Source organism: Hypanus sabinus, chromosome 2 (assembly GCF_030144855.1).
Source record: "Hypanus sabinus isolate sHypSab1 chromosome 2, sHypSab1.hap1, whole genome shotgun sequence".
Classification (NCBI taxonomy): Eukaryota; Metazoa; Chordata; class Chondrichthyes; order Myliobatiformes; family Dasyatidae; genus Hypanus; species Hypanus sabinus.
The window spans coordinates 47,789,025-47,800,212 of NC_082707.1; positions in this window are offsets into that span (position 1 = coordinate 47,789,025).

Sequence of the window (11,188 nt, forward strand, 5' to 3'; positions counted from 1 at the left end):
TCGATATGTGCACTATCCTGGTCAGATTCTTTCCTAGTGTTCACTCTCCAGAGGAATAATCTTACAATGATGACTGTAGCTTCAGATGCATTGGAAGTTGTTGAAGGGGTAGTAATGGGGGATAAAAATGCCAGAAGTATTTTGCATCAGTCTTCACTGTGGAAGATATCAACATTGTGCCAGAAGTTCAGGAGTGTCTGGGGACAGAAGTGAGTGCAGTTGCTATTACTATGGAAAAGATGTTTAGTATGTGAAAAGGCCTGAAGGTGGATAAGTCATCTGAATCAGATGGAGTACATTGTAGAGTACTGAAGTGATTGTGGAGGCAAGAGAACCTAATCATTCAAGAATCACTAGATTGTAGAATGATTCCAGAGGTCTGGAAAATGACAGATGACAATCCACTCTTTAAGAAGGGTGGGGAAGGGTGGCAAAAGACATGAAATTATAAACCAATTATCCTGATTTCAGTAGTTTGTACGATTTTAGAATCCATAATTAAGGATGAGGTTTTGAGGTATTTGAAGATACATTATAAATCAGGACAAAATCAGCATGGTATCCTTAAGGAAAATTGTGCCTTACATATCTGTTGGAATTCTTTGAGAAAATAACAGTCAGGATTTTCAGAAGGCCTTTGACAAGGTGCTGCATGTGAGGCTGCTTAACAAGATAAGAGCCCATGGTATTACAGGAAAGGTACTAGCATGAACAGAAGATCGGCTGATTGGCAGGAGGCAAAGAGTGAGAATAAATGGGGCTTGTTCTAGTTGGCTGCCATTTTGAATTTGTGTTCTGAATTCTGTATTGGGACCGCTTCTTTTCACAGTATATGTCAGCAAATTGCTTGACGGGATTGATGGCTTTGTGACCATGTTTGCAGACCTAGATAGGTGGAGGGACAGGTAGTGTTGAGGAAACAGGGAATCTGCAGAAGGACTTGGACTGATTGGGAGAATGGACAAAGAAATAACAATGGGATATTGTGTAGGGAAGTGTATGGTCTGCACTTTGGTAGAAGGAATAAAAATCAGTGCTGCAAAGGGACTTGGGAGTCCTTGTGCAGGATTCCCTAAAGTTTAAATTGCAAGTAGAGTCGGTGATAAGGAATACAATGTTAGCATTTACTTCAAGTGGACTAGAATATAAGAACAAGCATGTGAACTTGAAGGTTTTTAAAGCATTGTTTAAATCACACTGAGTATTGTGAGTAGTTTTGGGCCCCTTATCTAAGAAAAGGTGTTCTGGTATTGGAGCGGGTCCCTGGGAGGTTGACAAGAATGAATCCATGAATTAGGGGGTTAACATACCAGAAATGTTTGATGGCTCTGGGCCTGTACTTATTGGAATTTAGAAGAAAGAGGGGAAATCTCATTGAAACCTCTCAAGTATTGAAAGGCACAGACAGAATGGATGTGGAGAGGATGTTTCCTATAGTGGGTGAGTCTAGAACCAGAGGGCACAATCTCAGAATAAAAGGACATTCATTTAGAACAGAGATGAGAGGAATTTCTTTAGCCAGAGGGTGGTGAATCTGTGGAACTCATTGCCACAGATGGCTGTGGAGGCCAACTTATTGAGTCTATTTGAAGGAGATGTTCATAGATTCTTGGTAGTCCTCCATATGCCTAGCTAAGAGTCTCTTAAATGTCCCTGCCTGTACCATCACCCTGGCAGAGCATTACATGCACCCAGCAGTCACTGTGTAAAAAAAAAACTTACCTCTGACAACCCCATTATACTTTTCTCCAATCACCTAAAACCTTGTCCCTTCCTATTAGCTTTTTCCATCCTTAGCAAAAGTCTCTGCTTCTCCACTCGAACTATCAGCTTGTCACATCTATCAAGTCACCTCTCATCCTCTTTCTTTTAAGGCATTGTGATCTCTCCAGCCTTATGATTTTTTGATGCCTTTAAATAAAGCACCAACTGTATGTCAAATGCAGTAAACACATTCCATTGTCAAAATGGATCATGCATAACACATATTGGTACTTGTTTTGCAGACATCTTGCACAGCTTCCACTTATGTTTGTTGTTAACAGAGTGGGTTGACAGCACAGCGAGGGAAGAAGTGACCTGCATCATAGCGGATGGTGAAATAATATATAGTATGTCGTAGCTGAAACTTTGCATTTAAACACACAGAAGAGCTACTTATGCTATATCCTTTGGTCTGTTTCTGTTAATGGAGCAGTTGCCTGAAAAAGACTGCCACCTTGTCTTTTGAATTATTTTGTAAAACAGCTGAACCACTTAATAGAGGTGCAAGCAATTTATCTGTCAAGGAACTCCTTTCTGTATCAGGAGTTATATTACTGAACATCATCCAGTTACAATGATGGAGAGTTGAGAGGTCCAGGTTTGACTTCCAATGCTTACAGCCTCAATATGTGAACAGTAATCTGGTCTGCACTGAACAGTTTCTGGCTCACTATCAGCAACCCCTGTCTGCTTGGGTACTTTTGGGATGTGGAGGGTGAATGAGCTGATAATCTCTTAGGTGAAACCAGCTCCAAGTGAGGAATAAGCCTTAGACAGACCCTGCCTCAGTATAACATAAGACCATAAGCCACAGGAGCAGAATTAGGCCATTCGGCCCATCAGGTCTGCTCTGGCATTCCATCATGGCTGACTTACCATCCCTCTCAACTCCCATTCACCTACCTTCTCCCTTTTATCTTTGACAACCTTACTAATAAAAAAAAACTATCAACCTCTGTTTTAAATGTACCCAATGACTTGGACTCCACAGCCAACTGTGGCAATGAATTCCACAGATTCATTACCCTCTCACTAAAGCAATTCCTCAACATCACTGTTCTAAGTGGACATCATAGAAGCATAGCAAGGCTACAGCACAAATCAGGCCCTTTGGCCCACAAAGCTGTGTCCTTACCTTAGAAATTACCTAGGGTTACCCATAGCCCTCTATTTTTCTAAGCTCCATGTACTGTTCCAGGAGAATCTTAAAAGACCCTATCATATCTGCCTCCACCACCTTCGCCGGCAGCCCATTCCATGCACTCAACACTCTCTGTGTAAAAATCTTACCCCTGATATCTCCTCTGCACTACTTCCAAGCACCTTAAAACTGTGCCCTCTTGTGCTAGCCACATCCTTGTGTTCTGAGGCTGTATCCTTTCGTCCTATGCTCCCCTTCTATAGAAAACATTCATCCTATCTAGGCCTTTCTATATTTGATAAGTTTGGAATGCTGTTGTTGTTGTTTGCTTTTATTGTTTATATGATTTGTATTGTGTTTTCTTTTCTCATTCTCTGTGCGGACTTGGGGAACTTATTTTTTAAATTGGGTTCTTTCAGGTTCCTTGCTTTGCAACTGCCTGTAGGCAAACAAATTTCAAACTTGTATAATTTATACATTCTTTGATAATAAATGCACTTTCAAACTTTGATATTCTGGACTCTCCAAATAAATGCAAACATTTATTTACCTTCTTTACCACTGCCTCAGCCAGCAGGTTAACCTTGCACAAGATGGTTGCATCAGGATGGTTTCAGGCTGAAATCCCACATCGAGATGGCAACTAAAAAATTGATAAGAAGGGAAAAGATGAAATATGAAGGCAAACTAGCCAATAATATAAAGCAGGATACCAAAAGTTTTTTCAATTATGTAAAGAGTAAAGGGAGGTTAGAGTTGCATCTGTCTTCACTGAGGAAGACACCGGCAGTGTGTCAGTGGTCCGTGTGTGTCATGAAGCAGGAGTGAGTGCCATTGCTATCACAAAGGAAAAACTACTAGGCTACCTCAAAGGTCTTAAGGTGGATAAGTCACCTGGACTAGATGGACTACATCCAAGGGTCCCAAGAGAGGTTGCTGAAGAAATAATGGATGCATTGGGCATGATCTTCATTCTGGCATGGTCCCAGAGGACTGGAAGATTGCAAATGTCACTCCATTCTTTAAGAAAGGTGGAAGGCAAAAGTAACGAAATTATAGGCCAGTTGGGAAAATGTTGGAGTCTATTATTAAGGATGAGGTTTCAAGGTACTTGGAGACTAATGATAAAATAAGTCAAAGTCAGCATGGGAAACCTTTCTCAAGGGAAGCCTTGCCTGACAAATCTGTTAGGAGTTTTTCGAGGAAGTTACAAGCAGGGTGGACAAAGGGATGTCATTTACTTGGATTTTCAGAAGGCGTTTGGTAATGTACCACATATGAGGCTGCTTAACAAGATAATATCCTAAGGTATTACAGGAAAGATACTGGCATGGATAGCTGAAAGGCTAACAGGCAAAAGGCAGTGAGTGGGAATAAAAGGGACCCTTTCTAGATGGCTGTCAGAGACTAGTATTCTTCAGGGGTCAGTTTTGGGACTGCTGCTTTCCACATTGTTTGTCAATGATTTAGATAATGGAACTGATGGATTTGTCACAAAGTTTGTGACAAAGATAGGTGTAGGGGAAGGTAGTGCTAAGGAAGTAATGCGATTTCAGCAGGACTTAGACAAATTGGAAGAATGGGCAAAAAAGTGGCAGATGGAATACAGTGTTGGGAAATGTATGATAATGCATTTTGGTAAAAGGAACATTAGTGCAGACTGTTATCTAAATGGGGAGAAGGTTCAAACATCAGAGGTGCAGAGGGACTTCACAAATATTACTCAGTGATCAGGTGAGATATTGCTCATTCCAATTAAACTAGCTCCAAACTAAATAATTGTGAATTTAGAGATAATGAAAAAAATTACCAAGGGGTGCAGATCAATAATATATTCTTCTTTTTTTACCTTTCAGGAAATGGTAGATCGGCTTAATTATTTTAAATTCAATTTATTGGATTCCTCTGGAATATTGAATTTAAAAGGAAAGCTGTCTGGCTCCAAGGATATAGAAGTACACAAGTTTCAAATGTGAAAAATATTTGAATTTTATTGGAATACTACAATAAAGGAAAGCACCCTGAAGCTCCATATTTTTGTAATTTTGACTTAAGATAGCTTCTACCATTTGAAGATATAATTTAATATTTGTTATACAATATCAGGAACATTTTTGAGTCAAAAATGAAAAATCTTCAGCTATGCAAATCACCTTGCCGAACTCTGACCTTAAAACCAATGAACAAGGACACATCATGAACAAATGTTCTTCTATCTTAAACTGGGAAAGCAGTAAAATGACGACATTAAATTAATTGCAGTCAGATGTTTATCAGAATCAGAATAAATAAATGCAACATTCAAAGCATTGGGTGCAAATTGCCTAAGGATATCATTATTTGATACACCCATAATATAAATCAGATTGGACATATAGTTTTTAATGCATGTTTATCATATTCAGATAAAGTTAAGTATTTGTTAGATTGTTACTTTAAGCCAATCATTACTTTGATATAAATCTAAACTCTCATCTGTTCAACGTGCAAACCAGAATGTTCTGGTTACTCTTTCACAAAACACCACAATCAAATGAACCTGTGCTGTTTTAATCAGTTCCTTTACTTTTCATCCCCTTGTTCTATGCATTTTTTTTTGTAATTTATTTTTTATTGAAGTTCATCATCAAACAAACATTTCCATAAGATGTATTTCAGACATTGTACATATATATCATATAATCATATATATCACAAATCTCCACAAAGTATTTATCTGAGGTATACACTTATAGAAACGAGTGGAAAGAAAAAAACTAGCAAAAAGAAAAAACAATGTACAAATAGGGAGTGATCTTTTTTTTACAACATATTCATTGATTTTTGAGAATAAAATCAGGCCTGTCAGGCATTAAGTAGTTAAACCATTTTTCAAATTATGAATCAAATTGTTCCAGCTTATGATTAACAGATGCTGTTATCTTCTCCATTTTGTAAATATCCATTGTAATTTCTATCCATGTATTTAAAGTTGGGCTCTCCTGTGATAACCATTTCCTAGTAAGAGTCTTTTTACCAGCCACCAACAGTATATTCTGTGCATTTTAATCAGGTCACTTAAAACAAGTTTGTCTGATTGGTGACCAGCCTCCTATGTGTGGGACCTTGTCAAAGTCTATGCTAAAGTCTGTGTAGACAACATCTACTACCTTTCCTTCATCAACTTTCCTGGTAACTCCTTGAACTCTGTGTGAGGTGGGTTAGACATGTTCTACTATGAACAAATCCAAAGTTGACTATTCCTAATCTGTTCTTATCTACCCAAATTCTTGTACGTATCCACTACTGATGTCAGCATCACCAGCCTGTAATTTCCTGGCTTCTTCTCAGAGCCTTTATTAAACAATGGAACAACATCAGCTATCCCTCAATCCTCCAGAACCTCACAGAAGTACTCGGGATTCTACTTCACTATGTCTGCCAGAGTAAACTGCTGCCTTCTTTTACCCTCAGGTTTCTCTCGTATTTCTTATATTCCTCAAGTACCTCATTCTTTTCCTTGATGCTTATACCTGCTATTCACCTTTTTCTTCTTCTTAACCAGGGCCTCAATATCTCTGAAAAAGAAAGAGAAGGAGGGGCACCAGGGGGAGGTGATAGGCAGGTGAGGAGAAGAGCTAGGAGGCCAGACTGGGAAATAGAAGAAGAGGAAAGGAGGAGGAAAAAAATTACCAGAAGGAGAAATCGATGCTCATGCAATCAGGTTAGAGGCTACCTAGATGGAATATGAGGTATCGCTCTTCCATCCTGAGAATGGCCTCATCATGATAAAAGAGAAGGCTGTGGACTGACTAGCCGGAATGGGGATAGGAATTAAAATGGTTGGCCATTGGGAAATTCTGCTTTTGGTGGATGGTGTTCAACAAAGTGGTCCCCCAATTTACATAAAGTCTCACCAATATAGAGGAAGCCCCATTGGGAGCAACAGATAAAATAAACCACTCCAACAGATTCACAGGTGAAGTGTAGCCTCACCTGGAAGGACTGCTTAGGAGAAGGAAAGGGGGAGGGAAAGATGTGTTTGGAAGTAGGATATCCATAGAATATGGCAGAAGTGGCAACATAAACAAATGGAACAAATTCAAAGAAAACAAAAAGCAAAAAAAAAACACAAACAAAAAGAGTGTTTGGGATGAAACGATTTCAAAGTGACTGTACCCATTTTGTTTACAGATCTGTTTTGCCAGTTGGAAAGAAATGTTGATATATAGATATAATTTTATGACAGAAGTTTGCGGCAGATAGATGTAGCAATCTTTCACCTGGTATCTCATTGTTCACAGATTAAGATCAAAGATCCAAAGGAGAAATTCAGTCCATCTCGCCCAATTTACAGGGACAGATACAAGAGTAAAATGAAAGGTCCTTAAAAGAAGGGGAAAGAACCAAATCACGAAGTGTTTTATTTCTCTCTGAAGTACAGAGGGATTGTGGCTATAAACTAATGAACCCTCAATGGACATTACAGATGAAACGTATTGGCTATATTGTTGTCGCGCTGATAACGCAACGAGTGAAAGCAACACACTGAGTCGAGCAGGGTCTGGTTGAACTGTTTACTGTTTCAATCTGCCCGCTCTTAAGTGCCTGCTCCCAGTATCCCCCACTCTTTGCGGGGTGGAAGTGACATTCACTTCCAGGCCGAGGTCTGCCCAACACTCAGAGCCCTCTTGGTTGCCACTGGCTGCGGACTCGCCCGCAACTGCTGGAGCCAGTTTGCTGCGTAGGCGAGCCACCACATGAACCCCACCCCCCCCAGAACCGGTGCTAGGAGGTGCAAAGTCCACAGCCTGCACACTGTAATTTCTTTTAGGTGGCCGGCCTCGTCGTTGTGGGAGTGGCACCATAACCGGGCGTTTAAGCTCTAGATGCGCCGGTTTGAGACGGTCAATGGTAAAAGCCTCTTTACGACCGCCGATGTCAAGAACGCAGGTCATCCCATTATGGTGCACCACCTTGTAGGGTCCTTCGTATGGTTGCTGCAGGGGTGGTCTGTGCGTGCCTCAGCAAATGAAAACATACTTGCTCTGTTGTAGGTCCTTGGGCCTACAACAGAGGGTGTTGTTCCATGATGGGATGTCGGGACTGGGGCAAGTGTTCCAAGCCACTCCTGGAGTTTAGCTAGGATCGCCGTAGGTGTGTCTTTCTGGCCATGGGGTGCTGGCACAAACTCACCAGGAACTGTGAGCGGGGCACCGTTAACAAGTTCGGCCAATGATGTAGCCAGGCCCTCCTTGGGTGTCGTGTGGATGCCAAGCAGCACCCAGGGGAGTTTGTCAACTCAGTCTGGCCCTCGGAGGCGTGCCATCGGGGCTGACTTCAAGTCCCTGTGGAAATGTTCTGACAGGCTGTTGGACTGCGGGTGGTAAGCAGTCGTTCGGTGGAGCTGGGTTCCGAGGAGTTGTGCCAGTGCAGATCACGAAGCTGTTGTGAACTGCATACCCCTGTCTGAAGAGACTTGGGCTGGGAGTCCGAGTCCGAGTAATCAGGGCTCTGGCGCATGTCTCCGTGGCCGTGTCAGTGAGTTCGATAGCTTCCAGCCACCTCGTGAACCTGTCCACCATGGTGAACAGGTATCGCAATCCTCTCGAAACCGGCAGCTGGCCGACAATGTCCATGTGGACATGTTCAAACTTCCTATGTGTCAGCTGGAAGGGTTGCAGCGGGGCCCTCACGTGCCTCTGGATTTTGGAGGTTTGACAGTGCATGTATGGCCTGGCCCAGTGCCCGACCAGCTTGCATAGGCTGTGCCACACAAATCTGTCTGCAATCAGCTGGATAGTTGCCCGGATGGAAGGGTAGGCTAAACTGTGCAAGGCGTTGAAAACGCGGTGCCTCCAAGCGGTCAGGACAATGGGCCGAGGTTGACCGGTGGACACATCGCAAAGGAGCTCAGTACCTTCGGGCCCAATGGGTATGTCTTCGAGGCCGAGTCCCGAGACTGCGGTTCGGTACACCGGCATCTCGCTGTTTAGCCTTAGTTAACGCTGCATAATCTACCCCCGGAGACAGAGAGTGCACTGATTGGATGGAGGTGCGTGACAGCATATCAGCTACCACGTTGTTCTTCCCGGAGATGTGCTTGATCGTGGTGGTAAACTCCGGGATGTATGACAGGTGGCATTGCTGGTGGCCCGACCACGGGTCCGACACTTTGGCAAATGTGTAAGTGGGGGGCTTGTGGTCTGTGAAGACCGTGAACTCCCTCCCTTCCAGAAAATACCTGAGCTGCCAGATGGCAAGGTACAGGGACAGCAGCTCTCTGTCGAAAGTGCTGTACTTGAGTTCCGGGGGTCGTAGGTGCCGGCTGAGAAAAGCAAGCGGCTTCCACTGGCCTTCGATGAGCTGCTCGAGCTCGCCGCCAACTGCCGCGTCGGAGGCATCCACAGTGAGGACAGTGGGGACGTTGACCTGGGAGTGGACCAGGAGCGTGGCATTTGCTAGCATGTTCTTGGCTTGTTCGAAAGCCGCCATCGCCTCCTCTGTCCAGGTGACCTCTTTGACCTTGCTGGACATCAAGCCAAAAAGGGGCTGCATGATCCAGGCCGCTGAGGGCAGGAAACGGTGGTAAAAGTTAACCATCCCAACAAATTCCTGCAGGCCTTTAACAGTGCTGGGTCTGGTGAATTAGCGGATGGCTTCAACTTTTGCCGGCAGGGGCACAGCTCCATGGCGGTCGATCAGGTGGAACAAGAAGTCGATGGCGGGTAGGCCGAACTGGCACTTGGTGTGGTTGATAGCCAGGCCATAGTCACTTAGGTGGTGGCAGAACAGGTGTAAATGTGCTAGATGTTCCTGGTGGGAGCAAGTATGTCATCCAGGTAGATAAACAGAAAGTCCAGATCTTGCCCCACTGCGTCTATCAGGTGCTGGAATGTCTGCACCGCGTTTTTGAGCCCGAACAGGCCAAAGAGGGTAATTAGGGCCGTCTTGGGTGCATCGTCCGGGTGGACTGGGATCTGATGATACCCTTGGACCAGGTCAATCTTTGAAATGATGTGCGCCCCATGCAGGTTCGCCGTAAAGTCCTGGATGTGTGGTACCGGATAGTGATCGGACGTGGTGGTGTCGTTCAGCTTCCTATAGTCACCGCACGGTCTCCACCCTCCCGCGGACTTGGGCACCATATGGAATGGGAATGCCGCACAATCCCCATCTCCTTCATCTTCTTGAATTCCTTTTTCTCGAGGCAGAGATTGTCAGGCGGTAGCCTGCGGGCCCAGGCATGAAGGGGAGGTTCCTGTGTGGGGATGTGGTGCATCACACCGTGCTTGGGGTCTGTTGAGGAAATCTGCGGCGTGATGATAGATGGGAACTCCGATAACACTCTGGCGAACTCGTTGTCGGAGTACGTGACGGAGTCCAGGTATGGGGCTGGTAACCTGGCCTCACCGAGGCAGAAAGTCTGGAATGTCTTCATATCGACCAATCATCATCTGTTCAAATCCACGAGCAGGCAGTGCGCGCGGAGGAAGTCCGCACCCAGCAATGGCTGTGATACTGTGGCCAGCGTAAATGTCCATGTAAAGCGACTGGAACCGAACTGCAAGGGGATGGTTCTTGTGCCGTAGGTGCAGATGGTGCTGCCGAAAGGTCCGGTCCTGTTCTTCTAGTTCGGGTATCGTGGCTCAAGGGGCGTAGGACACTGATTTCTGCTCCTGTGTCCACCAGGAATCTACGCCCGGAGTGCTTGTCCCAAACGTAGGGGAGGCTATGACGGTGACCAGCCGCTGTAGCCAACAGCGACAGCTGGTCCTGGCGTTTCCCTGGAATGAGCATGGTGGTCGGCAGAAGCGGGCCCTGGAACCCCACCTTTGATGATAAAAACACTAAGATTCAGAGTGGTGCTGCCCCTTGGTGTGGGTGTTACGTCTCTGCTACTGGGGTGTGGGAGCACTGGGTTTTCGGCTGTGCCACAGCACCAATTTCAGTGGTGGTTCTGCCATTTTGTTTGGCGCACCAAAGCACGTCAGCGCAGACAGCCACCCTGCGGGTCTCTGAAGCCTTCATCTGCTAGCAGGAAGCGGATGTCCTCTGGCATTTGTTCCGAGAAGATCTGTTTAAAAAGGAGTCAAGGCTTATGGCCATCTGCCAGTGCTAGCATGTCACTCATCAGGGCTGGTGGCACACGGTCGTCCAGGCCGTTCATATGCAGTAACCTCGCAACTCATTTGTGGCGGGAGAGGCCAGATGTGCAGATCAACAAGGCCTTGAATGCCTCATACCTGTCTGTTGCAGGGGGCTGATGCAGAAAGTTGATAACGCGGCCCGCTGTCTCCTGGT